This window comes from Drosophila elegans, unplaced genomic scaffold (assembly GCF_018152505.1).
Source record: "Drosophila elegans isolate 14027-0461.03 unplaced genomic scaffold, ASM1815250v1 contig_257, whole genome shotgun sequence".
Taxonomy (NCBI): Eukaryota; Metazoa; Arthropoda; class Insecta; order Diptera; family Drosophilidae; genus Drosophila; species Drosophila elegans.
In genome coordinates, this window is record NW_024545631.1 from 292838 (window position 1) to 319388 (window position 26551).

Below are 26551 nucleotides of genomic sequence, written 5' to 3' on the forward strand. Positions count from 1 at the left end.
ACAAATCGAATTTTTGCTCTCAATACATCGAAAATATGGACTGGGACCAGTATCGATAGTTTCCCAGCTCTACTGTGCCTTAGAGGTGGAGAAACCTTGATGTTAACATCGATGTCATCGATGTTTTCGAAACATCGGTGACATTGATGTTCCGCAAGCCAACATCGATGTTTTCCATCTCTAACTGTGCATTGAACAAGGAAAAGGTGTACATCGTAAATTAAATTAAATTAAATTGTGTTTTATGAATTATCTTATGTAATAGCCTGATTCCATTGCCGCATTAATGACCTTTGTAAAAGTGCCTGATTCCAATGGCGCATTAGCATTTAGCTAATGCTACTCCGACATGTAACTGGCACGAACAACTGACCTGGCAAATCCAAAAGAAATTAATTAAAAATAATGAATATGAGTGAGTTTGCTCAACTCTTTAATGCTCAGCAGGACATCCATATTGCGACCGAGACATTTGCCAACTTGAACGACAAAGAAGAGAAGCTGATTGCGTTGTTATGACGGGTTTGCAATGAAGGCCACCACAGTTTCTAAAAAAGGCAAGGATCCCCGTATATGTGGGAGTAATTTTATGCCAGAGATCCAGCAGTAAAGCATTGTGGTACTGCGAGCAGAATTTGCAGCGTGCGCTCTAGGTTTCAGTAATTTTTATACAAAATAGATTTTATATTCAAAAGACATCAAAAATTGCGCCAACCTTGCTTATAGAAAACAGCTGTTGTAGTGGTGGCACGAAGAAAATATCGTTAAACATCGGTATTTTCCAGTATTTTTTCTAAAAACTTTCGGGGCGAATGGTTTTTAATCGCATTTAAAAATCGCATTTATTTTAAATGCGGCATTTAGCCTTATGGGATTCCCTGTGTAAATAAATGCGCATTTGGCTAAATGCGTTTTAATGCGGCAATGGAATCAGGCTATAAGTTGTTTTTGTTAGAAACAAGTAAAGTACGCATGTTCAAAATTTGGAGATGAGTTTATTTTGGGGTTCATATAAAGGTGCCCTGGCAATTGTATAAATCGGAGAAAAGCTTTAAAAGCTGCATTTGAAAACTTTCAATTCACCTTTTTTCTAAAGCTTAGCTGTCAGTCGTTATTTCTTCAGTAATCGTTCGAATATTGTATATAATGTCGCTTATTTTTGTGTAGATACATACATACATAAACGAGATTTGCTTAAACTTCGAAATAAATTTGAAAGTAAACACAAATGTACATAATTGATAGTAATTATTCGGTTCCACTTCTGTTTAAATGACTTTTATTATTCATCTGCTAATAATTTTTTTTGGTGCAATTTTTTACATTTTGGTTTTTTATTACAATAATACATAGATTTTAATTCCGTGTAATTACATATGTATGTATGTAACTGCAATACTTACTTTCATATGTTGGGCCACTTGTTTGTACTGTTTATAGTGCATCACCGTTCAACAATATTTGATATGAAATATTCATACGTACATATGTAAGTACAATTATATGAAGTAGTGTTGGAAATCATAAGTTTACGCGTTATAATCAACGTTATAAAAATATATGTATACATAATAATCATTATAAATCAAATCAATAAATAAATAATATCCAGTTTCACCAGACGAATTGATTGAATTGCTTAATAATCCTTACAAAAGTAAAGTAATTAACGTGCGTACACAGATATGCTTGTTTAAACCTTATGTTAATTAGAAATTGTTTTTCCCGAAGGAATCGTGTGTAAATATGTCTGTACCAACATATGTATGTCATTATAGGTATAAGCATTTATTAGGGTGGTCAAAAATATGTAACAGGCCCACACAGCTTATTTCAACCAAACACTGTCTAAAACTTGAACAGCCTATTTAAAATAACCTGAACAGTTTATCAAAAAATTTTAACGTAGGATTATTCTCAAAAAAGCGAAAAAGTTCCAAAAATATGGCCACAGCAAAGATTAAAATAGAGCTATAGAGTCTTTAGCCATAGCTAATTTCAACGAAGTAAGAAACTTAACTCGTAGATAAAGTTTATGGTCATTTAAAAAATCTAAATATATTGTTAAATAATCCTTCTATTCAACAATAATTTGTATTACTTTTTGAATTGATTCCACAAATCCTATTTGTTTGTTGTATTGGGTAAATGATGGTCCACTCCTTAAGCAAAGTTATTTTTGTGATTTTGGTAATGGCTTAATAATTTCAAACGTTATTTTGTATTTATATTTTCAAATAATTATATTAATACTAAAATATAAATAATTACAGCTTCGTTGTTCTTAAATTAAAAGAAATCAAACAAAAACATCTCTTAACGAGGTTAAAAAGTCGTGACGATCTTCAACATGCAAAATACATATCTGAAACCAAATTTATGACGAAAAATTAATAAGCATACGACTAAATAAAATTTTCCCAATTGTGATCGCTTCATCCAGGAATTTTGCCTACACAGGCATTTTTATACTCTTGCAGAGGGTGTTATAATTTCAGTCAGAAGTTTGCAACGCAGTGAAGCAGACGTTTCCGACCCTATAAAGTATATATATATTTTTGATCAGCATCACTAGGAGAGTCGGCCTAGCCATGTCCGTATGTCCGCCCGTCCGTCCGCCTGTCCGTTTCTACGCAAACTAGTTCCTCAGTTTTAAAGCTACCTGAGTCGAACGATTATAGCATATAGCTCTCATAGGAACAATCGAAAAAATACATGAAAAAACTATAACTTTGCTGTTTTTATACCCTTGCAGAGGGTATTATAATTTCAGTCAGAAGTTTGCAACGCAGTGAAGGAGACATTTCCGACCCTATAAAGTATATATATTCTTGATCAGCATCACTAGCAGAGTCGATCTAGCCATGTCCGTCTGTCCGTCCGTCTGTCAGCCCGTTTCTACGCAAACTGGTCTCAGTTTTAAAGCTATCTGCATTGAACTTTCCCAAATGTTGTCTTTCTGTTGCAGGTAGTATATAAGTCGGAACGAGACAGATCGGACGACTATAGCATATAGCTCCCATAGGAACAGGCGGAAAAAAATTATAACTTTGTTATTAAATTTTTTTTTTTAGTTCTTCGACATATAGTAATGGTTAAATATTTCAGAATTACGGTTTAAATTTTATTAAAATCGGACGAGTATATTACATAGCTCCCAATCGGAAAATTAAATAAAAAAATTTTTAACTGCTGTTTTTAAATATTTTTTTTAGCTCTTCAACATAAAGTAATGGTAAAATATTTCAGAATTACGGTTTATATTTCATCAGAATCGGAGGTCTATAGCATATAGCTCCCATAGGAACAATCGGAAAAATAAATGAAAAAAATATAATTTTGCTGTTTTTTAATTTATTTTCTATTTCTTCGAATTAAATTTTATCAAAATCGGACGACTATAACAAAATGTTCCCATTGAAACAATAAAAATATTAACAAAAATTTTATGATATTAATTTGTTTATTTTTTATTTTTTTAATTTTTTTAATTTTTGTTGACTAATTAATAATTTGACAGTTCAAAATTACGCTTTTAATTTTATTCGGAAAATGATATCATATAGCTGCCATAGGAACTATGAAATAATTGAGCTGCAAATCATCATAACTTCAATGTTTTTAAACATATACACAAGTCAATCATAATTTTAATGTTTAAAGAACCAAAACTGCGTCTATCCACAGACGCAATGAAGCAACCCAAGTGTAACTAGACCCTTAGAAACTGCAATTGTCTCTTTAGCAAACCTGTCAAACGACACCAACAGCTCCCCTTTCCTATGGACGTCCTACTGAGCGTTAAAGAGTTCCGTAAACTCACTCATGTTCATTATTTTTCATTAATTTCTTTTGGATTTGCCACAATACAAAAGGAAACAAACCTAGATCAGTTTTCGTGCCATTCACATGTCGGAGTAGCATTAGCTAAATGCTAATGCGTCAATGGAATCAGCACATTTAAAAAGTTCACTAAAGCAGCAATAGAATCAGGCTATTACAATCAGCTATTTGAGATCGTGGTCTGATTTTAACAAAATAAGAACCGTAATTCTGAAACAATAAAACATTACTTTGTATCGAAGTATATTCAAATTAAATAAAAAACAGCCAAATTATAATAATTCAATATTTTTCCCGATTGTTCCCATGGGAGCTGTATGATATAGTCGTCCGATTTGGCTCGTTTCAACTAGTCTAGTTTGCGTAGAAACGAGTGGACTAATAGACCGACATGGTTAGATCGACTTCCTATTGATCCTGATAGGGTCGGGAATGTGTTCTTCCATTAATACCAATTGTAAGCATATAAAATTGAACGAGAAAGTTGTCTGACCCCCAAATGAACATTCAAGTCTTCATAACTTCGTTGTTTTTAAGATATTTGCTTCATCTTGATGAAGCAAAGTTTCTGATTTCGTATTAGTTTGCTTAAATTAAAAATAGTTTTAAATTTAACTTTTGAAAAATAATTAACATTTTACAAATATTTAGTTAAAAATGGGTCTTCCTTTAACCAGGAACCTGGAAAGTTAAACACAAATCGGATCTAACAAATTTTTAATAGTTTGCAGAATAAGAAAAATAAAATAAAATCCTGAGCAGGCTTCGTGAATGGGCCTTTTTGATAGAAAAGGCTTTATAGTGCGTTACCGAGATTGGTTCCTTGTTTAAAGTTAAAGTTAAAGAACATAACTGAAAAACGGCTAAATCAACTAGTCTCAAATTTTAACACGAGCTTTCTTTTTTAGTAATTAAACAAAACCTTCTTTTTACCGAAAACAAAATTTTTGGAAACAATTTAAAGTCAAATTTGTGGTCGAAACTCAAATTTATTAGAAGAAACCGCCATTTTGGTAAAAAAAAATTGATTAATTACTTGATTAAACATTAATTCTGCAAAGTTTGTTCGGAGGATCCAGTTTAGAGATACATATGTGGTCGTCGCAAAACATCTTTTTTCAGAGCAGCTCCCGGAGATCAGCTGTAGCTCCTTTTCAAACAAATAATGGAGTTTTAGATCAATTAACCCACAAATTTTTTTCAGAAAAAATTCTGAAAGATTCCCTTTTTTTCTACCTTCTAACTGTATACAACCCCTTAAGCCATCTTACTCAGCGGTTTCCACATTGATGGATTCTAGTTGTAATCTGGTGAGTGCCGGCCTGTAAAACCAAGGTATAAATTTTCGAACCACGCTGTCATTCCTTATCTTAATGTTTTGTTATCTATACTATTGAAAACCATTCTATTCTAAGTCAGAAATACTATCCAAAAAAGTGGTTTTCAATAAAAAAAATGTTAATGATTTTGTGTGGCCCACTTAGCAAATTCTAACTTCCATCTAAAATTCGGTTATTTGTTTAAAGCAAACTACAAAACTGTTTTAAAAGATCAGTATATTGTATGTATATGTACATTGTGCATATGCTTAATACATTTTAGATATTTTTTTTAAGCAAGAAAGAAAACCTAGCTTTTACTAGTTTTTTATTCTGTAAAACGACGTTATTTTGTTTTTATCGGATATGTTAACAAACAGCTAGGTCTAATTTCCAATGAATTTTTCGATCCTTCTTATGGAAGCTTGAAAATATCGTTCTTATTGATCTAATAGCCTGATTCCATTGCCGCATTAAAACGCATTTAGCCAAATGCGCATTTATTTACACAGGGAATCCCATAAGGCTAAATGCCGCATTTAAAATAAATGCGATTTTTAAATGCGATTAAAAACCATTCGCCCCGAAAGTTTTTAGAAAAAATACTGGAAAATACCGATGTTTAACGATATTTTGTTCGTGCCACCACTACAACAGCTGTTTTCTATAAGCAAGGTTGGCGCAATTTTTGATGTCTTTTGAATATAAAATCTATTTTGTAAAAAAATGACTGAAACCTAGAGCGCACGCTGCAAATTCTGCTCGCAGTACCACAATGCTTTATTGCTGGATCTCTGGCATAAAATTACTTCCACATTTACGGGGATCCTTGCCTTTTTTAGAAACTGAGGTAGCCTCCATTGCAAACCCGTCATAACAACGCAATCAGCTTCTCTTCTTTGTCGTTCAAGTTGGCAAATGTCTCGGTCGCAATATGGATGTCCTGCTGAGCATTACAGAGTTTAGTAAACTCACTCATGTTCATTAATTTTAATTAATTTCTTTTGTATTTGCCAAAATTCAAAAGTAAACAAGCCCAGATCAGCTGTTCGTGCCACTCACATGTCGGAGTAGCATTAACTAAATGCTAATGCGCCAATGGAATCAGGCACATTTAAAAAGTCCACTAATGCGGCAATGGAAAAAGGCTATAATAAAGGTACAACGGTTATACTAAAATAGTTAATCATCACTATATCTTTTATATAATATAACGAAGATATAATTTTTTCATTTTTTTCCGATAGTTCCTAAATGGACAGACGGACATGGTGGTGCTGGTCGAGGGTGTATATATGCTATATTGGGTCGGAAAAGTCTTTGACTGAAATTATAATACCGTCTGAAAGGATATACAAATAACGTTAAGAAACATATGTCAATTAAATGCCCATTATTTCCTAAAATTGTAATGAACTGGAACATCAGAACAGAATAGATTAGTTAAATTACTCTATAAAATAGGACTTATAGAAATAGGCATTTTTGCAAAAACACCTGACCGGCCTAATAGAAGTAAACAAACCTAAAAACAAGAAGAAGAGATCACAAAATTCAATTTTCCCGACAACAAAATGGATAGTAGCTCTAACAGTAGATATGGCTTAAGTTTACAGAATGTTATGCGTGGCGCAGTGTTGAAAAAGTTAAATGCTACCGTGTGTGGTTGCTACATGTTTTCAGTTCCGTTTAAATTCAAATTCAAAACTTATAATTATAACGATAAATCTCATCCAACATTCTCCTCCAGTTGAAGAACCATTCATTAAGATTAAGCTACGGGGAAAGAATCGAGTTTATGAATCAAACGCCTCATAATACCCTTTGAAGTATTCAAATCGTCGACGCGCACGGCTCCGTCCCGATCTGTGATAACCTTCTTCGCCCTTGCAAGGAGCCAGTGTTGTGGAGGCATGTTGTCCTTTTGAAGAACGACAAGGTGGCCAACCTCCAAGTTTAGCTGTTTTGTTGTCCACGTAGTCCGTTGCTGAAGACTGTGTATCCTTTTGGATCCATGGCGTAGAAGACTCTTTCGTTAGGTGCGGCTAGTAAGCTTGAACCGTTAATTATCCACAATGTATGACGCAATATTGCTAGCAGTGCCTCAGACCCAGCATGAGGATTTTAGCGAGAAAGATATTCAAAGTAAAGATACACAAACCTATGATTCTTTGATAAAATGGCTGGAAACTAAGAGTAAAATGGTAGTTCGGAACTGATTAGTCGTTCTCCTACTCTCTCAAAACGAGTTTCTGGTGTAATTTCCTGTAAAAAGGGTGCACATGCTTTCTTTTCCTTAACGCAAAATGTCTGTTCCATTTTGCGGGCAGGATGATGTCTCCGTCTTGTTATTTGTTAAAAGTTCGGTAGACATAAGTGAATTCCGAACAGTTTTACATATGATGAACTGTTGATGATTGACTCTAAAATAGACTCTTCGGTCCTGGCGAATTGCAGTACAACTCGAATCCGCACATCTTTTGGTTCCGTATGTGCTCCACTAAGAACAGGCAATTTTCCCTTTGGTTCCTTCAAGAACGCTGGTCCAGTATACCAGATATTGGTCCAAAGATCTTCGGTTCGACATTCTCGTGATATGATATCTGCCTGGTTTTTGCTTCCAAATAATTAGCTACAAAACATTGTAATTGTGAAGAATGCGTTGCCATCCAACGAAGGGCGTTAGTAAATCAGCTGAGAGATAAGGTTTTAGCAATCCTGCAATTTTTAGCCACGTTCTACTCGATAACAACGCATCCATGCCAAATTTCGTCACATGATTCTGATTTTTTAGTTAGAAAATAACGAGGAACAGTAAGATGTTCTAACTGACGAAGATCACCGGTGATGTACTTCATGGTAGCCTTTCCAATGTGAGATCATGAAGAAACATTTTGGTGCGTATTATAATATCATAGGTGTCCTTGAATGTGTCCAGTCAGAAGTTTACAACGCAGTGATATTTTACCCTGTAAAGTATATATGTATATTCAATTTTTTTGTACAGTTTTTCGATATTTAGTAATAGTTTAAATTTGATCAAAGTCGGCTATATCATAAAACTTTCATTGGAACAATCGGAATGTTAAAAAAAAATAAACACAAAAATTACAAATTCTCTAATTTTCAATTTTTAAAAAAATTTTTTTTGACAATAGATAAATATCTTAGAATTGCGCTCTTAATTATATTAAAATCGGAAAACGATATCATACAGCTGCCAATAATTGAAGTAAAAATAATGATAGAAATTTATATGTTTAATTTTTGCAATAGTTGCAGGGTATACAAATTTCGGCTTGCCGAAGTGTTCTTCTTTTCTTGTTCACTCTTCTTTTCCCCAAAATTGGTTTGAAGTGTAAAATCTTTTTTTGGATGACGTTACATATTTGAATATGTTTAGCTCTTCCTACGCCTTTGTTGCCACCTATAATCCAACGAAACGCTGTATTTACTAAACTTGGTAAGTTTTCTCCTAGGCTAATCTTTCCTTCTCGAATCGCTTCAAAGAAACCTTACTTATTGATAAAGAGATCTTTTCTTGATAAAATTGAGGGTCTGCTAGAATCAAGCCTTCTGGCTTGTTTCTTTCCAATTTGGAATGTAAACTGATGCTTCAGGCTGTTTCGCACAAAATGTTTTGATTTCTGGGAACGTTAAACACCATTTAAATGGACAGGTCCGCGATTTAATAGTTGCAAACACGGTATAATTAATCTTTTGTCTGACTTCAACGATTCCACTAACTTCTTGTTGTACATGAGATGTGATGTTTCCTCGGTTATGATATTAGCTTCGGAATAGGAGTCTAACAAAGTGAGAACTGCCCAAATTTGTCATTGATTAAAACAACTAATGTCGAAATAATGCACATAAAGCAGTCCGTATAAACGTGACTTTGTTCTGGGACCTTGGATGGTGTCTTCATAAACTTTGAAGAATCGCTTGATTTGTGAATTACCTCTCGGCTTGATTTATGTTCGATGCTGATACAAGCTCTTGTTGGAATTGCTGAAGTAGTGAAATGAGACAGATTTTGCATCTAGACTGAGAACGGCAAACCCTGATCTGATAAGACGTTCGAAGGCAATTAAAGCTCTTGGCGTTGTTGAATTGCTAACTCTGCAAATACTTTGCAGCTACTGATGAGTTGTGCGAAGAATTTTTGAGATAAATGTGTTTTAGACCTTCGAAAAAGTGGCAACTACGATTTATAGCCTGATTCCATTGCCGCATTAGTGGTTTTAAATGTGCCTAATTCCATTGGCGCATTAGCATTTAGCTAATGCTACTCCGACATGTGAGTGGCACGAACAGCTGATCTGGGCTTGTTTACTTTTGAATTTTGGCAAATCCAAAAGAAATTAATTAAAATTAATGAACATGAGTGAGTTTACTAAACTCTGTAATGCTCAGCAGGACATCCATATTGCGACCGAGACATACGAAATAGATTTTATATTGAAAAGACATCAAAAATTGCGCCAACCTTGCTTATAGAAAACAGCTGTTGTAGTGGTGGCACGAACAAAATATCGTTAAACATCGGTATTTTCCAGTATTTTTTCTAAAAACTTTAGGGGCGAATGGTTTTTAATCGCATTTAAAAATCGCATTTATTTTAAATGCGGCATTTAGCCTTATGGGATTCCCTGTGTAAATAAATGCGCATTTGGCTAAATGCGTTTTAATGCGGCAATGGAATCAGGCTAATAGAACCTTACATCATTCATCCCAAGACGGTAACTGCTCAAATCATTAATGTTCGTTGCATTTAGTCTCTGTTGGCCTATCGACCTTTGATAAAAATACGTAAATCATTACGGTATTCATAATATCCTATGCACTCCCCGATGACAGTAGAGAGTCACGAACGGCTGAAGCTTTGTCGAAGAGTAGCTGTAATTGTGAAGGATCGGGAAGCGCGAGTAAACGAGAAATATTAGCACGTCGATATCGTACCTTGACTTTAACCGCTCTAAAGCTTTCAGATAGCTATCTTCCGAAATCTAAAATGCCTGAACTACTTCCAGCTCTGGCCCAGGTAGGCCTAGTAAAAATTATACTTTTCCATTTGCGCGAGGAAAGAGTCATTATGAACCAAATTATTGAACGAAGAAATGATTATTATACTAAGTGATAATTGATTGAAGTAATGAACCGCTTATACTGAAAGTATTTGCCATCAAAGCTTGGAAGCTTCTGCTTCGGCAAACTTGGTATGGTGAGATCCAGCCAATGTGTGTCGAACCTTGTTTTGTCTGAATTAGTGACATGATACTAACTCTAGCTGCTATGAAACGTTCATATATTTCTGCCCGATTGTTATCAGTAGACCATAGAGATTTAGTTAAAGCTTAAATCTGACACAACTGACTATAATGCGATTCTAGAACTTTCGGCCTCACTCGTTCCCAAGGGAGCTATATGTTATAGTCCGCCAATAATAATAAAATTAAAACCGTAATTCTATAAAATTAAATCATTATTATTTGTCGAAGAATTAAAAAAATAAAATAAAAATTGCAAATTGCAAATTTTTTTTTTCATTTATTTTTCTGATTGTTCCTATAGGAATAGGAAAATAACTTCTGGGGAAGTTTCACGCTGATAGTTTTAAAACTCAGAGACTAGTTCGCGTAGAAACGGACGAACGATCCCGACTTGTCCCAGAAAGAGGTAGAAGTATTAGTAATTTTAGTGTTCTTTCGTTACTAATGAAAACAAGTTAATGGCGGCGAAGAATGTCTGTTTTTTGGTTTGTTTTTCTTTTATAAAAGTAAAGATTTTGCTGCGCTTGCTCTTTTTTTTGTCATTTTATGAAAAATAGATTTTATATTCGAAGGAAATCAAAAATTGCGTCAACTTGATATATGAAAGCCAGCTGTTGTAGTGGGAGAACTAATGAAATATCGTTAAATATCGGTATTCTCCGTTTTTTTTTTTCTAAAAACGTTGGGGGCGAATGAATTTTTATCGCATTTGTTTTAAAGGCGGCATTTAGCCTTACGATAATCCTTATGTAATAAATGTTCTTTGGGCCAAAACCGATTTAATGCACCAATGGGCTTCGGCTATAGGACCTTTAATTTATTCCCGCCATTTTTATATTTTCAATGTTTATTCGGCCTTTCGCTGGAAAAAATCGTTGTTTAAATTTGGTTCTATTTATTGGATGAAATATAACATGTACAAACTCTTTTGGGTAGCCTTTCCAAGTATACATTGGTTATTGTAAATATTTCAGTTATATCTATAAACATATTTAATTTAACAATTCATTGTTGCCGAGGCTGTCCCTGCTATTTTTAAAAACACTAAATAGATTTTTGTAGCTTAACTGTTGTTTAGTTTTTTTATTTTTCATTACAAATCAAAACTAAAACAGCAGATTTTCTACCCTAGACACAAATACATATTCTCCTAATATCGCAGAGCGGTTCTACGCAGCCAATACATTTTTATCCATCCAGTAAACTTTTTGATTATCTATTTTATACTCCTTACTGTATACAGTATAGTTAGAAATCCTACCTTCATGCGTCAGTTGGACCTTATATACTCTTTAGTTCGCCATTAAATAATTATATTTTTGGGTGCACATAAAGTCTTTCCTTTAGAATTTCAGTGTGGTCGTGTATGCCATATGGTTCTTAAATTTCAAATTAATATTCTCAGCAATTGAAAAAACTTAATTCTTAATTTTCGAGTCTATTTCTATTTCCAATCGTCTGAGTCATTTCGAAGCCAGCGTCAAAAATTCTGCTGCTGCTACTCCAACCATATCTACCTGCAATGTAGGCCGCGACCATGTCAAATCCATATTGGAAAAAGTGGAGGATGCCGCAAATAGGTTATCTATTTTAAATTCGAAATACGATCAAACATTCTCTGTGTACGAAAAGTTTTTCGCTCAGCTCAGGAAATAAATCGAACAGGGCTCCTCCTAATCATCTCATGCAGTTCCTTTGGCTGTCGGCTTCTTCCTATCGATACGGTTTTCGCGGGAGATTATCTTCCGAAACTAGAGGCAAAGCTCACGTCTTAGTTTCAAGTTCGCCACTCACTAACTACGGCTGCCTCTTAGCTTTGGAGTTTCGAGAGTTTCGAAACCGAGCGAATGCAATAGCCACCTGAAATCATTATTTCATTTGCAATCGATTGCACACAAATTTGCAGCAGCCTTGAAAAATTAAAAAAAAATTAAAATTAAAATAAAGTGTAGCATTCATTGTGAGCAGACGTATATTTAGTTGCTCTCTGGTTAAAGTTGTCAATATCGATATTTTATTCGGATAAAACACCTTAACGGATAAAACGGATCTATGAGACAGCGAAGTCTCCAATTTTAAACAATATATTAAACAAAAGAACTGTTTAAAGTTATTTTTCACTGCCGCTGTGTGTTTTGATTTTGTTTTGCGGGTTCTACTTCTATCAAACATCAAACCCATACAGTGCACCGTTCCCCGAACACTAAACAGTTTAGTTTACAAGTGCACTTTTAAAATCCACAATTCAATAACTGTAAACTAAATCTACATGCAAAACAAAAATATAAACGCGTTACAAAACAAACATATAAACACGTTACAAAACAATCATATAAACACGTTTCAAAACAAAAATATAAAACAAAATAATGTTACTACGGAGCAACCGAACAAAGCGCACCCGTAATAATTCTGGACTTGCCAGTGAACGCCTTTCGGACGCCCCCTCGCCACAACTGTTGGAGCTCCTTGAACCAACCAAATCGCGTCACATGTCCATGAAGCGGAAAAACGCATCCTCTACAGTATCGAGAAGCTGATGGACATGATCGGGAGAGATGTCAAGGAGATGGTCTCACGAATCGTAGGCCTAGAACGCAAAGTATTTGATCTTCGCTCTGAACAAGATAAGTTAGATGAGCCGGTCGACCAGCTGAATCAGGAAATGGCTGACTTGCATGCACTGGGTGAAAAAATATGTGGGCTAAAAGCGAAGCAGTCTGCCCAAAAGATTGCAATCAGCTCTTGCGATGTGTGTATTTGGACGGGGAAAACTTACGAGTTCTGTACCACAAGCTGTGCTTTAATCACCAGCTGACATCGCCGCCACGTAAACGATACATTTTTCGCGCCCGTAAAACACAAAACACGCACACTGACCCGGTGGTTATTATCAAATTGAACAAGAAAGGAAGCAAATTTCGGCAAGCCGAAGTTTATATACCCTTTCAGCTATTGCAAAAATTAAATAAACTTGAACACATTAAAATTATGATTTACTTGCGTATATGTTTATGGCAGCTATATGAAATCGTTTTCCGATTTCAATAAACTTCTGTACTATCAAATTGTTTATAAATCTAAAAGAATTTAAAAAAAAATTACAAAATAGTAAAGTTACATTTAAAAAAAAGATGTATATATTTTTATTGTTTTCATGAAAGCTATATGAAATAGTCGTCCGCTTTTGATGAAATACTATATGTCGAAGAACTAAAAAAAAATTTTAAAACAGCAAAGCTATAATTTTTTTTCCGATTGTTCCTATGGGAGCTATATGCTATAGAAAGACAATAGAAATAATAAATAGAAATGCCTCCTCCACTGCGTTGCAAACTTCTGACTGAAATTATAGTACCATCTGCAAGGCTATAAAAACGTCCGGGAGAAGATATCACTGTTTACATAAATTGGGTTGTACCGGCGCGAGAGAAAAAGTCAACTGAGCTTGCAGCTTTTGGGTCTCGGATCAGACGCTGCAGTATACATCAATGAGCAGCTCTCTAAAGAAAATTACAAAATATTTAAAGAGGCAATGCAAATGAAGAAGCGTCGACTCCTCTCTGCTGGTTTTACACGTTGCGGTCTTGTGCATGTCCTTTGCACTGGAAAAGTGGGCGTTCACTGCGGCGGGAGGATAGAAGAGCTTTCTTTAATGTACGCCAATCCTCTCACCACCTCTTCAAATGCTGCTATAACTCACTCTTTAATGGGGAGAAAGACCACCTCGTCTGCAGATGATAGCTTTCTCTCTTAATTACTTTGAATGCACTCTCTTCGAATCTCTAGTTAATATATCTTTATTATTATTTAATATGTATAACCTTTTATTGTTTAAAAAAAAAAACATTTTTAAAATTCTAAAAATTGAGCTTGCGCCCCTAATAAGAGTTAAATATCAAAAAAGAAATAAGCAATTTCAAAAATGGTTTAAAAGTTACACATATCAATGCACAAAGCTTATTAAGAAAAATTGATGAACTTAGGTTAATTTTTATTCAGTCTAATGTGGATGTCTTACGTTTGTCAGAAACCTGGCTTACTTCTGATATGTGCGACTAGTGAACTATGTGTGATGGCTATAATTTGTATCGTGCTGATCGTGTTAGTCATGCTGGCGGTGTCACGATCTATGTCAATAACAATCTTAAATGTAAAATGAAGTCGAAACACTCAAATTATAGTCCAATAGAACTTTTACTGGTAGAAATATCTGTCATAAGTAATACGAAAACAGTACAATAACATACGATTTCGTCATTGATTCCATTGAGGACTTATCAGCTTTTTATGTTGACATTATCTACTTCATGATCTTGAGTCTATAGGGCTTTTTCCTGTAAACGTAACTATACCCACACATTTTAGCAACACCTGTGATACCCTTTTTGACCTTTTCCATCATTGACCCAAACAAGATTTTACTTTATAACCAGATTTTAGTACCAGCTTTCTCAAAACATGACCTTATATTTCTTTCTTATGACCTTAATTTAGACTAATTTAGACTCATTCTTTTAAATATAGGAACTAGAATTAAATGTATGTGATGCTATTTATCGTAATAACAATGTTCATTGTCAATTAAATGTTTCGAATAGTAACATAAACCTAGTTCTTAACTTCTAGTTTAACTTCTTTACATACTTCTTTTTTCCGACGGTATGGAAAAAACCAAAAATAATTCCGATACCAAAGGCCAACAATGTCTATAGACCAATTTCCATTCTACCTTTTCTTTCCAATGTTATTGGAAGGAATATAATGTTATCTGTAATTGAGAAATGGGCAAAAGAAAATGGCTTGGGGATAAACTGAAAAAAAATCTAAATGTATATTCATCGGCAAAAGACCCGTTGTTACTTTAACTTTACAGAATTTATTGATAAACAATAACCTATTGAATACGTAGAACACGCAGTAAATTTGGGAATTACATTCAGTAACACATTGTCTAGGAGCAAGCACATAGGAACAGTAACCGGGCGAACATATGGCGTGTTACGTAAACATTCCATTACAAAATTATTTCCTCCAGAAGAAACAAAGCTGTTAATCGCCAAAGACGTCTTCGTTCCTACACTATTCTACGATGTTGAAATATTTGGTCGTTGCGACTCGCGAGATATGAGCAAACAAACATTAGCATTTAACTCAATTGTTCGTTTAGTGTTTAATTTAAATAGATTTGACCATGTATCACACCTGACTAGTATAATTCTTGACCTTAATTTAAATTCATGGATTAAATATAAATCAATAAATTACTTATATAAAATTCTGACCAGTACCGAACCAATGTATCTAATCAGCAAGTTCATTCTTGCAATATCTCAACGAACTTAAACCTATATAACGGAGAAGGAGTGTTTTCATGGTCTGCCATTTCGATTGCGCAGTAAGTCCCGATCGCGCCAAGAGCCCAATTCAAACTGACCACCCTTCAAATACCAGAGCTCATCTTCTTGCAACTTCTTGCTCTCCGGTTCTCTCTCTCTCTCTTGGGCGACCGGGCCTCACTCGACGACTACGCCACTCTAAAAGAGATCTGGCAATGCCGTCGCGCTACGAGTAGAGCAGGAGTTCCTAGAATCCATGTTTTACCAGGAACCAGCGGCTTATGCTAAGCGACAACCAAATCGGAGCGCCAAATAACTTTAGCGTTCATCGAATTCAAATATTTCTGAGAACTGCGACACGGGCTTCCTGACCTGCACACGTCCTCGTGTATGCGTGGTCATGACCCATTAAGCTTTACAACAAGCAGTAGTCCTTTCAATTATTTATTGACATTAGCTTCTAATCTAAATCATTCAATTATTTCATAAACATACAACCAATAACAGCGTTTCTTGTTATATCTCAACCATATTCATTTTCACAATTTCTCTTTATTTCCAATTGGACACCAACTCGTCCTCCTGACTCCCGCCACGTATCCACACAGGATCATGGTGCAGTCGTATACACATATACTCCCGCCACGCATTCACACAGAATCGTGGTGCAGTCTCACACAATTGTTCTTGCCAAGCATCCTCGTAGGATTTACACATACGCTCCCGCCAAGCATCCCCATAGGATCATGGTGCAGCCGTATACACATACATATGCTCTCTTTTTAATCAAAACATAGTCACCAACCTGGTGCTTTACAATCTTTGCTTTGTTTTTATCAAATCTCTTTTTATCGTAATTGGCGTTCCGATCAATGTTTTCTTTGGCTTGCGCTCTAATTTTGTCCCTATCTATTACCTCCTCTTCTTCTGTAATAGGCAACAAACCGAATGGCCTTCCTTCCCTGCCGATCATTAATTCCAAAGGACTTACTTTGGTGACACGGTTAATCGTACTATTAATAGCTAACTGAACTTCTAATAGCGCATCTTGCCAGGAGCGCTGGCTTGTTTCGACTGCTGTAAGCATACTTTTAAGCGTACTCATTACGCGTTCAACTTGCCCGTTAGATCGGCTGGCGCCGGTGGCAATCAAATGAAGGTTAATTTTCTAGGAAGAGCAAAACTCGCGGAATCCGGAACTGGCAAAAGATCTACCCTGATCGGCAATCACACGCATTGGCAAACCAAACAACGAGACAACAGATTTCATTGCTCTCACACAGTTTTCCGTATCTAAACTCAAAGTGTGATACAAATATACGAACTTAGTAAAGGCGTCTATAATAACAATGACATACTCTTTTTGGTCATTCTTGCCACTCAATTTTCCTGTAATATCGATATGCAGAGTATGCCAAGGTATATCTATTTTTGGAATCGGATGGAGTTCTGCCTGCACTTTACCTTTAGAGCCTTTTGATATTTTGCATGTAATGCAATTTTCTACGAAACGCCTAACATATTTTGACATGTGGGCAAACCAATAGTGCGCATAAACTTTATCTAATGTCTTCTCCCAACCCAAGTGCATTACAGCTTCGTGTACGTGGTTTATTACAGCCCATCTGTAAGCTCTGGGTATTACGGGCAGACAGCGTGTTCTTCCGTTGCGTTGGATTTTTCGATGAAGCATACCTTTTCTCAACTCATAAGTTTTTAGTAAATATTCCTCTAATTCGTCGTTACGTAGCTTTTCGATTATTTCAGAAACTTCTGGATCGCGCTGTTGTTCGGCGAGTAGCCAGTTGTCGGAGACCTCGGTTAAATTTATGCGCTTCTCGACTACCTTTTCTAATTGGGAGTCCTTTTGGACGGGTAGAGGATTCCGAGACAGAAAATCAGCATGAGCCATTCTCTCCCCTTTTCTATATTCAATGCGAAACTGAAAAGCCTGTAAGTACCCCCACCACCGGTGTACCCTCGGCGTCAATGTGGTCTTGGAACGACTAGCCCTTAATGAATCGCAATCCGTAAAAATCACAAATTCGAGACCCTGCAAATAATGCCTGAAATGTTTAACGGCGTTCACCACTGCGAGAGTTTCTAACTCGTAAGAATGGTATTTGGACTCGACTGGAGTTGTGCATTTACTAAAATACTCGATTACATAAGGCTTTTTATCTATTCGGTGCATCAAAATGGCACCATAACCAACCATACTTGCATCTGTATGCAACTCGACAGGGTGTTTGGGATCGAAGATGGTCAATACTGGAGAACTTGTCAAAATTTCTATTATTTTCTGTCTAAGTTGTTCATGTTCGTCTTTCCATGTAAGTTCCTTGCATTTTTGAGAAGTTAGTAGAAATAATGGTTTTAATAACTCTGAAAATTTTGGCACAAACTGCCGGAAGTAGGAAGCCAATCCTATGAATTGTCTTAACTGAGGTACCGTCTGAGGAGGTGGTAGTTCCACAAGTGCTTTTATTTTGCGACCATTTGGTCGTATTTCTCCCGCACTAACTTCATACCCTAGGTAATTTATTTTCTGTGTGAGGAATGTACACTTGTTTATGTTAAATGAGAAACCGGCTTCCATTAAAATTTTAAGGACTTCATCTAATCTTTCCATTGCCTGAACTTTCGTTTCTGCAACTATCAAAACGTCGTCAATATAAACAATAACATAGGTATGGGCTAATGGTCCCAAAGCATTAATTATTGCACGTTGAAACACCGATGGAGCGTTCATACTGCCCCTCGGGCGTTACAAATGCCGTCCGTTCGACCGAGTCCGGGTGAACTGGAATTTGATAAAAGCCACTAGCCATATCTAAGCAAGAAAAGAAACTAGCTCCCCTCATACGGGCTATTTGGTCAGCTATAAGTGGTAACGGGTATTTATCTGCCACCGTATTTGTGTTTAGTTCCCTGTAGTCTACGCATAAACGATCTGAACCGTTCTTCTTCTTGACCAGCATCATCGGACTAGCAAAAGGGGAACTACTAGGACGTATAACTTTTGCAGACAATAATTCGTTAATCATTTCCCTAACATTAGCCTTTTCTTCTTCACTAAGTCTATATGGGCGACGCTGAACAGTCTTATGTGGATCAATGGGCCGTATGCTGAGCAGCCCTGTTGTTACTCGTGTGTGTGGAATGCCCTCTATAAATGATTTGGAATATTTTTCTAATATTTCACTTAATTTTTCTTTATCAAGCTCACTTAAATCTTTATTAAAATTAAAACGATTTTTCAGATTTAATTCATACGACAGTGCTTGTACCATTTTAGGCTTATAAATAACAAATTTATTTGCTTCAATTACGACTCCGAAGCCTTGACTTAAAATATCTCTTCCAATAAGAATATCAAAATTCATAAAAGTATCCATAATAACGTGAAACAATATTTCAATAAAATGTTCGTTTATATTAACATTACAAATTATCTGTACTGTGCTCCACACCGGTTCGTTTCCGATGCCCCTTAAAACCACTGTGCTAGACTGACGCTTTCCTTGTAACTTCGCTGCTACACTTTCCTTTACAAGAGAACATTCAGCGCCTGAATAAAAACAAAATGGAATAGACTCACCAAATTGTTTCAAAACTCCCTTTGGTTCTATGGCCACCAAGTTTACTCTTTTGTTAATCTCGACTTCCTTGAGATTATGTCGATTACGTGGGCATTCCGAAGCATAGTGCCCGAACTCCCCACATTTGAAGCAGGTCCTGTTGTTGACTGCGCGTTGTTGTTGTCCTGGAGTTGAGGTGGTCCGTTGTCTCTCGTCCGTTCGCCTTTTTTGACAATCCGCAATCTTATGGCCAAGACGCCCACAGTGATGACACTTCACTAGAGATGGTAGTTTCATTTTCTTCCTTTCGACTTCGTTTCCAAAGGATTCGTTGCGTTTTAAATACGCATACGCCTTTAATTGTTGCTGCAGATCGTTGCGGGTTTTAACAGCGCCCGTAAACATTGACTTTAAAAGGCGAGCATCCACGTTTGAAAGATGCGTCAAAACGATGGATACGATGAGCTCTTCCAATTCAATTGATTTGAATTTTGACATGAGCGACGTCACCAGGCGGCTTCCGTATTCGGGTAAATTCTCTCCTGGATTTGGACGCCCATTAAAGATGTTCATTAAGTCGCTGCCGGGGTCTCGATACCAACGAATCGTTGCACAAACAATTCCTGGAATTGCGGCCATGTCATGCCGCTGAAACAAATTTGCGCCAACCACTGGGAAGCACTTCCTTGCATAGCTTTGCTGAGTGCCATGACAAGAGCACTGCCTTGTAGATTGTTTTCAGCAAATATAAATGCAACTGTATTACACCACGCACTTGCATCCGCGCCCGCACTATCAGGGTCGAATTTCGGCAATGATATGGAATTCGGTTTAACTTCCGTTAATGGCACTCGCGGTGTGTTCATTGATTTCACAAGTTCCAACAAGGCACGATTTTGAGCTTCTAATGCAGCTATAACACTTTCATTGTCCTGTGGCAAGGCCGATCCCACTTCTGATAACGGAGAAGGAGTGTTTTCATGGTCTGCCATTTCGATTGCGCAGTAAGTCCCGATCGCGCCAAGAGCCCAATTCAAACTGACCACCCTTCAAATACCAGAGCTCATCTTCTTGCAACTTCTTGCTCTCCGGTTCTCTCTCTCTCTCTTGGGCGACCGGGCCTCACTCGACGACTACGCCACTCTAAAAGAGATCTGGCAATGCCGTCGCGCTACGAGTAGAGCAGGAATTCCTAGAATCCATGTTTTACCAGGAACCAGCGGCTTATGCTAAGCGACAACCAAATCGGAGCGCCAAATAACTTTAGCGTTCATCGAATTCAAATATTTCTGAGAACTGCGACATATATATGCTCTCGCAGTCGATTTCTCTGCTCGTAGAGGCAGTTCTACGTTAATGCAATCCGAATATAAAACAGTGTGGTAACACGAACTTAAAACATTTAGGAGATCAACTCAATTTAAAAATAAAGTTGAAGAAATTTACAAATAGACATATACATTAAAATATTTTAAAATTCTTTCAAATTAGATAGTTTATAGGTGTTAGTCTTAAGTCAATAATGTTTACATTAATTTTTTCATAGTATAATGACCAGTGCCTTGACAATAAGCATATGCTTGTAGCGCTGGGATAAAGTATTGAGTAAAAAAAAAAAAAATAAAGAAAAAACAACATCCAAGGCTGTTTGAAATTTTTAGAAATTTCCGTCGTTAAAACTGAGAACTTGGACCCTATCCCGGTTTACATGTGTTCCCCAAAACTTCCAAATCTCATGCTCTAATTATGGGAGCAATTCTTACACAAAAAAACTGAAATGCCTTCCTGGTTCGAGCTCATTTCATTCCTGATCCGATCTTCAAATTGGATTCAGCACAAGAGACGAATTCCAAAGGGAAATCTCACAGAATAAATTTACTCACCACGAGGATAGTTTCAACATCCAAAGGCTATACCCAAAGGAAAAAGTTTTGCACAAATTGTTTTTCAAGCGGCCACCAACTTGGCAGTTGCACAAGCCCCCGTAATTGTTTTACATGCCATAACCGCTCTTTGTTCAGAACTCCGACTGCATACCATCCTTCAAGGCCCGTTGCGCTGCATTCCAAAACAAAATGCAAAAATTTAAGGCAAAGCTCACGCCTTAGTTTCAGCTTCACCGCATACTAACGATGACTTTGACTCAGCTTGGGATAAGCTAAATGAGCTTTTCGGAAACAAACGGTTGCTGGACAGTAGCCATCTGAAAACCTAGTTCCATATTAATATCTCGGTTAATACAATTTTTACGGTTTTGGGTTATACAACTAGAGGCTGAACAACAAAAAGGCTATATATTTTAAAGAAAAAAAAAATTAAATCACCAATGTCGGAGCTTTATTCGGTGAAAAGCTTGTAATAAATCCATAAGCTACAAAAAAGTGTTATAGCTCAATTTCTCGCTCAAATTGATAAAAGCTGGCCACGAATGTACTATGTTCTGTACTATCTCTACTTTCTGACAGTGATCATTTGTTTGTTTGGGGTGATTTTAATCTAATCCAGATATATCTTGGTCCTCTCCTGGTCGCCCCTGTCGGATCATGACTTTGTTGATCTAAGCAATTAGATCTGGTATTTGTTTTGGATCCATCCGGGGTCGTTGAATCTAGAATTGACCCTCTAGTTGCCCCAGAGGACCTATACCATCCCACAATGGAATTGATAATTTCCCTACCCAGTTTTGATACCTATTCCCATTAAGTTTCTCAAACTAAAACAAAATGCTTCCATAAATGTGACTTAAATAGGCTAGACTAATTGATCTCCGAATACAACTGGACACACTTATACAATTGCATGGATATGGAAAGTGCCACTGAATTATTCTATAGCGTTTTTTTAATGATTGCGTTCCTCCCAGGCTTCCTCCATGACATAACAGACTTAAATGCCTAAAAATACACTCTTACAAAAACTACAAAAGGACGAGCGAGCCATCTGATTTTTCGAAGTACGTGGTTGCTCGATCGGATTTTTATGTTCTTAACAGTCAATGCTATTCTATGAATAAGCAATTATATAACTTTGTAAATTTTAAGAGAAAAAACTCCGCCTTGCCTTCATCAGTACGATTAAACTCAATTAAGGCGAAAATTGCAGACTTATATGCTAAGTTTTTCAAAACTACCTATAGTGAGTATTCTTGTCTAAATTCAATTCACCCTTACAATTTAAACAGGTCAAATTGTATTTTTTCATATTTGCAAAACTTGTGATCCTCTTTAATATCACATTTTAAAAATGGTTTTGTTAAGCGAAAGTCAACTATCACGATTCTTTTGAATTAACATATATGGTAGTTAAAGGATTTAATAATAAAATGCTGACTGATGTTATATAAAAAGATTTTAGTAAGGCTTTTGTTTTTGTTAAACCTTTTTCTTAACGTTTCTTTATTTATTTAAATTAGATCATCTTGGGTTTTTGAATAATCTATTTATTTGCGTTTTAAGCTATTTGAATGGAAGAACTATGAAGGATATTTTTACGCAGTTACGCAGTTTCTAATATGATCACGTTACATCTTGAGTGTCTCAGGGTAGTCATTTGGACCATTTGTTTTTATTCATCATGTTCATCAATGATCTTCCTTTTGTCTTAACACGTATGCTGATGATGTTAAACTTGGTTTGTCCAAAAATAATTTGCAGTCGTTTTTCGGTTTAAGTCTGTTATTAATTAATAATATTAACTAAAAATAACCTGATAAATAATTTATTAGGTGTAACGTAATGCCTTTTTATTTTTTATTATTTATTATCTTCATAATATGTCATTGTACCGTATATATTCGGTCAACGATTTTAGAGTTTTTCTTAACCCAAAATTAAAATTCGACTGTCACATAATGTCTAATGTTAATAAGGCTATTATTGTTCTTGGGTTCATAAGCTATGGTCTAAAGAATTTGACGATCCTTATTCCCTTGCCCGTCCTAATTTAAAATATTGCGCTCCCGTTTGGAGTCCCCAATATTAAGTACACATTGATCGTATTGAGTCGGTACAACAAAATATTTCTTTTCGTCCTTCGTGGTTTGTACTGGGATCAAACGTAAGGTTGTTTTCTTACTCTAGTAAATTAATATTGCTTAATTTTCCTATATATTCATATATATATATATAGTGCTTAGATTCGCTGGGCCACTTGCTTGCACTGTTTATAGTGCATAAACGTTTAACAATAAAAAAATCATCTCTTTTACTGCGTTACAAACTCCTGACCAAAATTATAATATCCTCTGCAAGAGTATAAAAAGATTACCTATATGTAACCAATTTAAATTTTAAATGGCAGCTATAGAATATCAAAGCAAAACACCTCTTAACGAGGTAAAAAAGGTTGTGACCGCTTCATCCAGGTATTTTGCCCAGACAGACATTATTTATTTCAGCATGATGAATGGGAACATTTAAAAAGTGTATTTATTTAGTAGAATGCTTATTAATTATTCGTTACAAAATTTGATTTCATATATTGTATATGTTGAAGGTGCGATCGTCACGACTTTTGTACCTCGTTAAGATGTGTTTTTGTTTGATATCAGAAGTTTTTGTCTGAAATATAGTCAAAGTACCCCAATATTGAGACCATGGTTTTTACAAAACAAAACTTGTACCTATACTTCAGTACTAATTTCGTTTTAAAAAACTACGTTTGACAAGATTTTAAGGCTTAATTAACAAGCAAGGAAGCAACTTCGACAAACTATATCAGCGTACACATGTTTTAGGACGGCTGTGAAAGTTTCAGATCGCTAGCTTTTAAACTGACTTCGTAAACGGTATTGAAACAGACAGACAGATGTCCGGCCATATCGACTTCCCTATCGATCCCGATCAGGAATATGTAAATTTGATTTTTTACTTTGAGATATATTAAAAAAAACAAGAACAACAGCAATCTTCGGCAAGCCGAAGTTCATATACCCTTGTAGCTATTTCAAAAACTAAATAGTCTTGAAAACGTTAAAATAATGATTTACTAGCGCGTATGTTTAAAAACATTGAAGCTATGTAATTTGCAGCTTAACTATTCGATAGTTCCTATGGCAGCTATACGATTGTTCCTATAGGAGCTATATGCTATAGTCGTCCGATTTTGATGAAATTTTAACCGTATTTCTGAAATATTTAATTATTACTATATGTCGAAGAACTAAAAAAAAAAATTATAATTTTTTTATTTTTTTTTTCCCAATTGTTCCTATGGGAGCTATATGATATAGTCGTCCGATTTTGATGAAATTTAAACCGTATTTCTGAAACATTAAACCATTACTATATGTCGAAGAACTAAAAAAAAGTTAAAAAACAGCACAGATATAATTTTTTTTGTATTTTTTTCCGATTGTTCCTATGGGAGCTATATGATATAGTCGTCCGATGATGAAATTTAAACCGATATTTTGAAATATTAAACCATTACTAAATGTCGAAGAACTAAACAAAAAATTAAAAAACAGCAAAGTAATAATTTTTTTCATTTATTTATATATATACTACCTGCAATAGAAATACAACTTTTGGGAAAGTTTCATGCAGATAGCTTTAAAACTGAGAGACTAGTTTGCGTAGAAACGGACGGACAGACGGGCAAGGCTAGATCGACTCTCCTAGTGATGCTAATCAAGAATATATAATTTATAGGGTCGGAGATGTCTCCTTCACTGCGTTGCAAACTTCAGACTGAAATTATAATACCCTCTGCAAGGGTATAAAAACGATTTTTATATTAATACACAGTGGAGTTTTATTGGTAAAGTCTTTATATTTAGATTCCCAATTTTGAACTGATTATACAATTGCATTATTCTTATAACAATGGCTTTTATCGGTGACAGCGACGCTAGCAGCGAAAGTGGACTTCGATCAGAAGATTTCGATTGGCTGAAATGGTGGCCTGATGAGTGGATTGTCAGGCTGCATCTTCTGTTTAATAAATTTGGAGTGGTCAAAGCTTTTATGCTAATGAAGGGGTTCTCATGCTGCACCCTTTGTTTAAAATTTTATTGTTTGTTTATGTCATTATTATTGTGTGAAATGTTTACAATGGGACTGTTGATATCAGACGTGGGAAATGTTTATGTTTAATGGGAAATGTGTATGTCTGATTATTTTGAATATCTCCTATAGTAGGCTCTGAAATTTTATGTTTGACAAATGAAGTAATGGGCATCTCGGGATATACAGGCTGGGTGTTAATGTTATGTTTGACAAATTAAGTAATGGGTATCTCGGGATATACAGGCTGTGTGTTAGGCTTGATCCCTAAAGTATTTGGTAATGCGTCACGCGCAACAAAAAATTCTTTTTTGTTGGATAGGCGCCTGTAGGTAAATATAATGTAAGTAGTGATGGTTAAAATTATATTTATTAAAATTGTGAATACAACCCAATTGTAAACTGTTTCTGGTTTTTCTTAATAACTAATTTATTTCTTAATTTTTAACAACGGAATTGGTTCATATAATGTTACATTCGTGCTAGATAATATAATTTTATATTCTTTTTTTAATCTTTGAAGTAGAAAATTTTATGTTCTTATTTCTATAGTGCATTGACTTAATTGTATTATGTGTTGTGTTCCGAGATTACACGAACGGGTTGAGGTCAAACATACAAGTGAGTCTAATCGGCTCCCTTCGCAGTCTCTTATACATGTTTTGAGTGTGTTATTATTGTGCGTGTACATGTTATAAGATGATGTAATAGGAACAGAGTTTTCATAAGAAGGGCTGATACCAGAAAATAACTTTTAAGAAGAATGATGCAATATTCTTTTGAAGTTACGATACATATCATTATGTTGTTTTCCTCTATCGTTTTGTTGAATATTTCGCCATCTTGTCTATATTATATGTATATTTTATAATTCTTTACTGTTGGGTTTCTTTAAATGAAATTGGTATATGAGCTAATTAAAAGTGTCTTTATTCTGGCTACTTATCAAAGCTGAATTTTTGATTGATAAAAGTTTTTCTTCGTCTATGTCATCCAACTCTTCATGTTTTAATATTTTAGGATTGAATATTCAAGGAAAATGTTTAATGACATCTAAAAATGTGTAATGCATATATTTCTTCTTCATCTTTTACAAGTCTTTTTATGTCTTCGGATTCAATTAATTATATAAATTATTATTGTAACTGTTTCATTAAAATCTTTATTTTCAATTACTTGATATTGTAAATT

At 35.3% G+C, this 26551-nt stretch overlaps 1 protein-coding gene across 4 annotated transcripts in view; it reads left to right on the forward strand.

The window, feature by feature from the left end:
• Window positions 1-1097: 1097 nt before the first annotated feature.
• Window positions 1098-26551, forward strand: part of LOC108139219 (calcium/calmodulin-dependent protein kinase kinase 2) — a 133317-nt gene continuing 107863 nt past the window's right edge. The window contains exons 1-2 of one of the 4 annotated variants that reach the window (XM_041708542.1): window positions 1113-1218; window positions 1441-1489. The gene's annotated coding sequence lies outside the window, so the exon portion shown is untranslated. Of the gene's footprint in view, window positions 1490-26551 lie in introns of all 4 variants that reach the window. The other 3 variants (XM_041708545.1, XM_041708544.1, XM_041708543.1) reach the window with 3 other exon arrangements.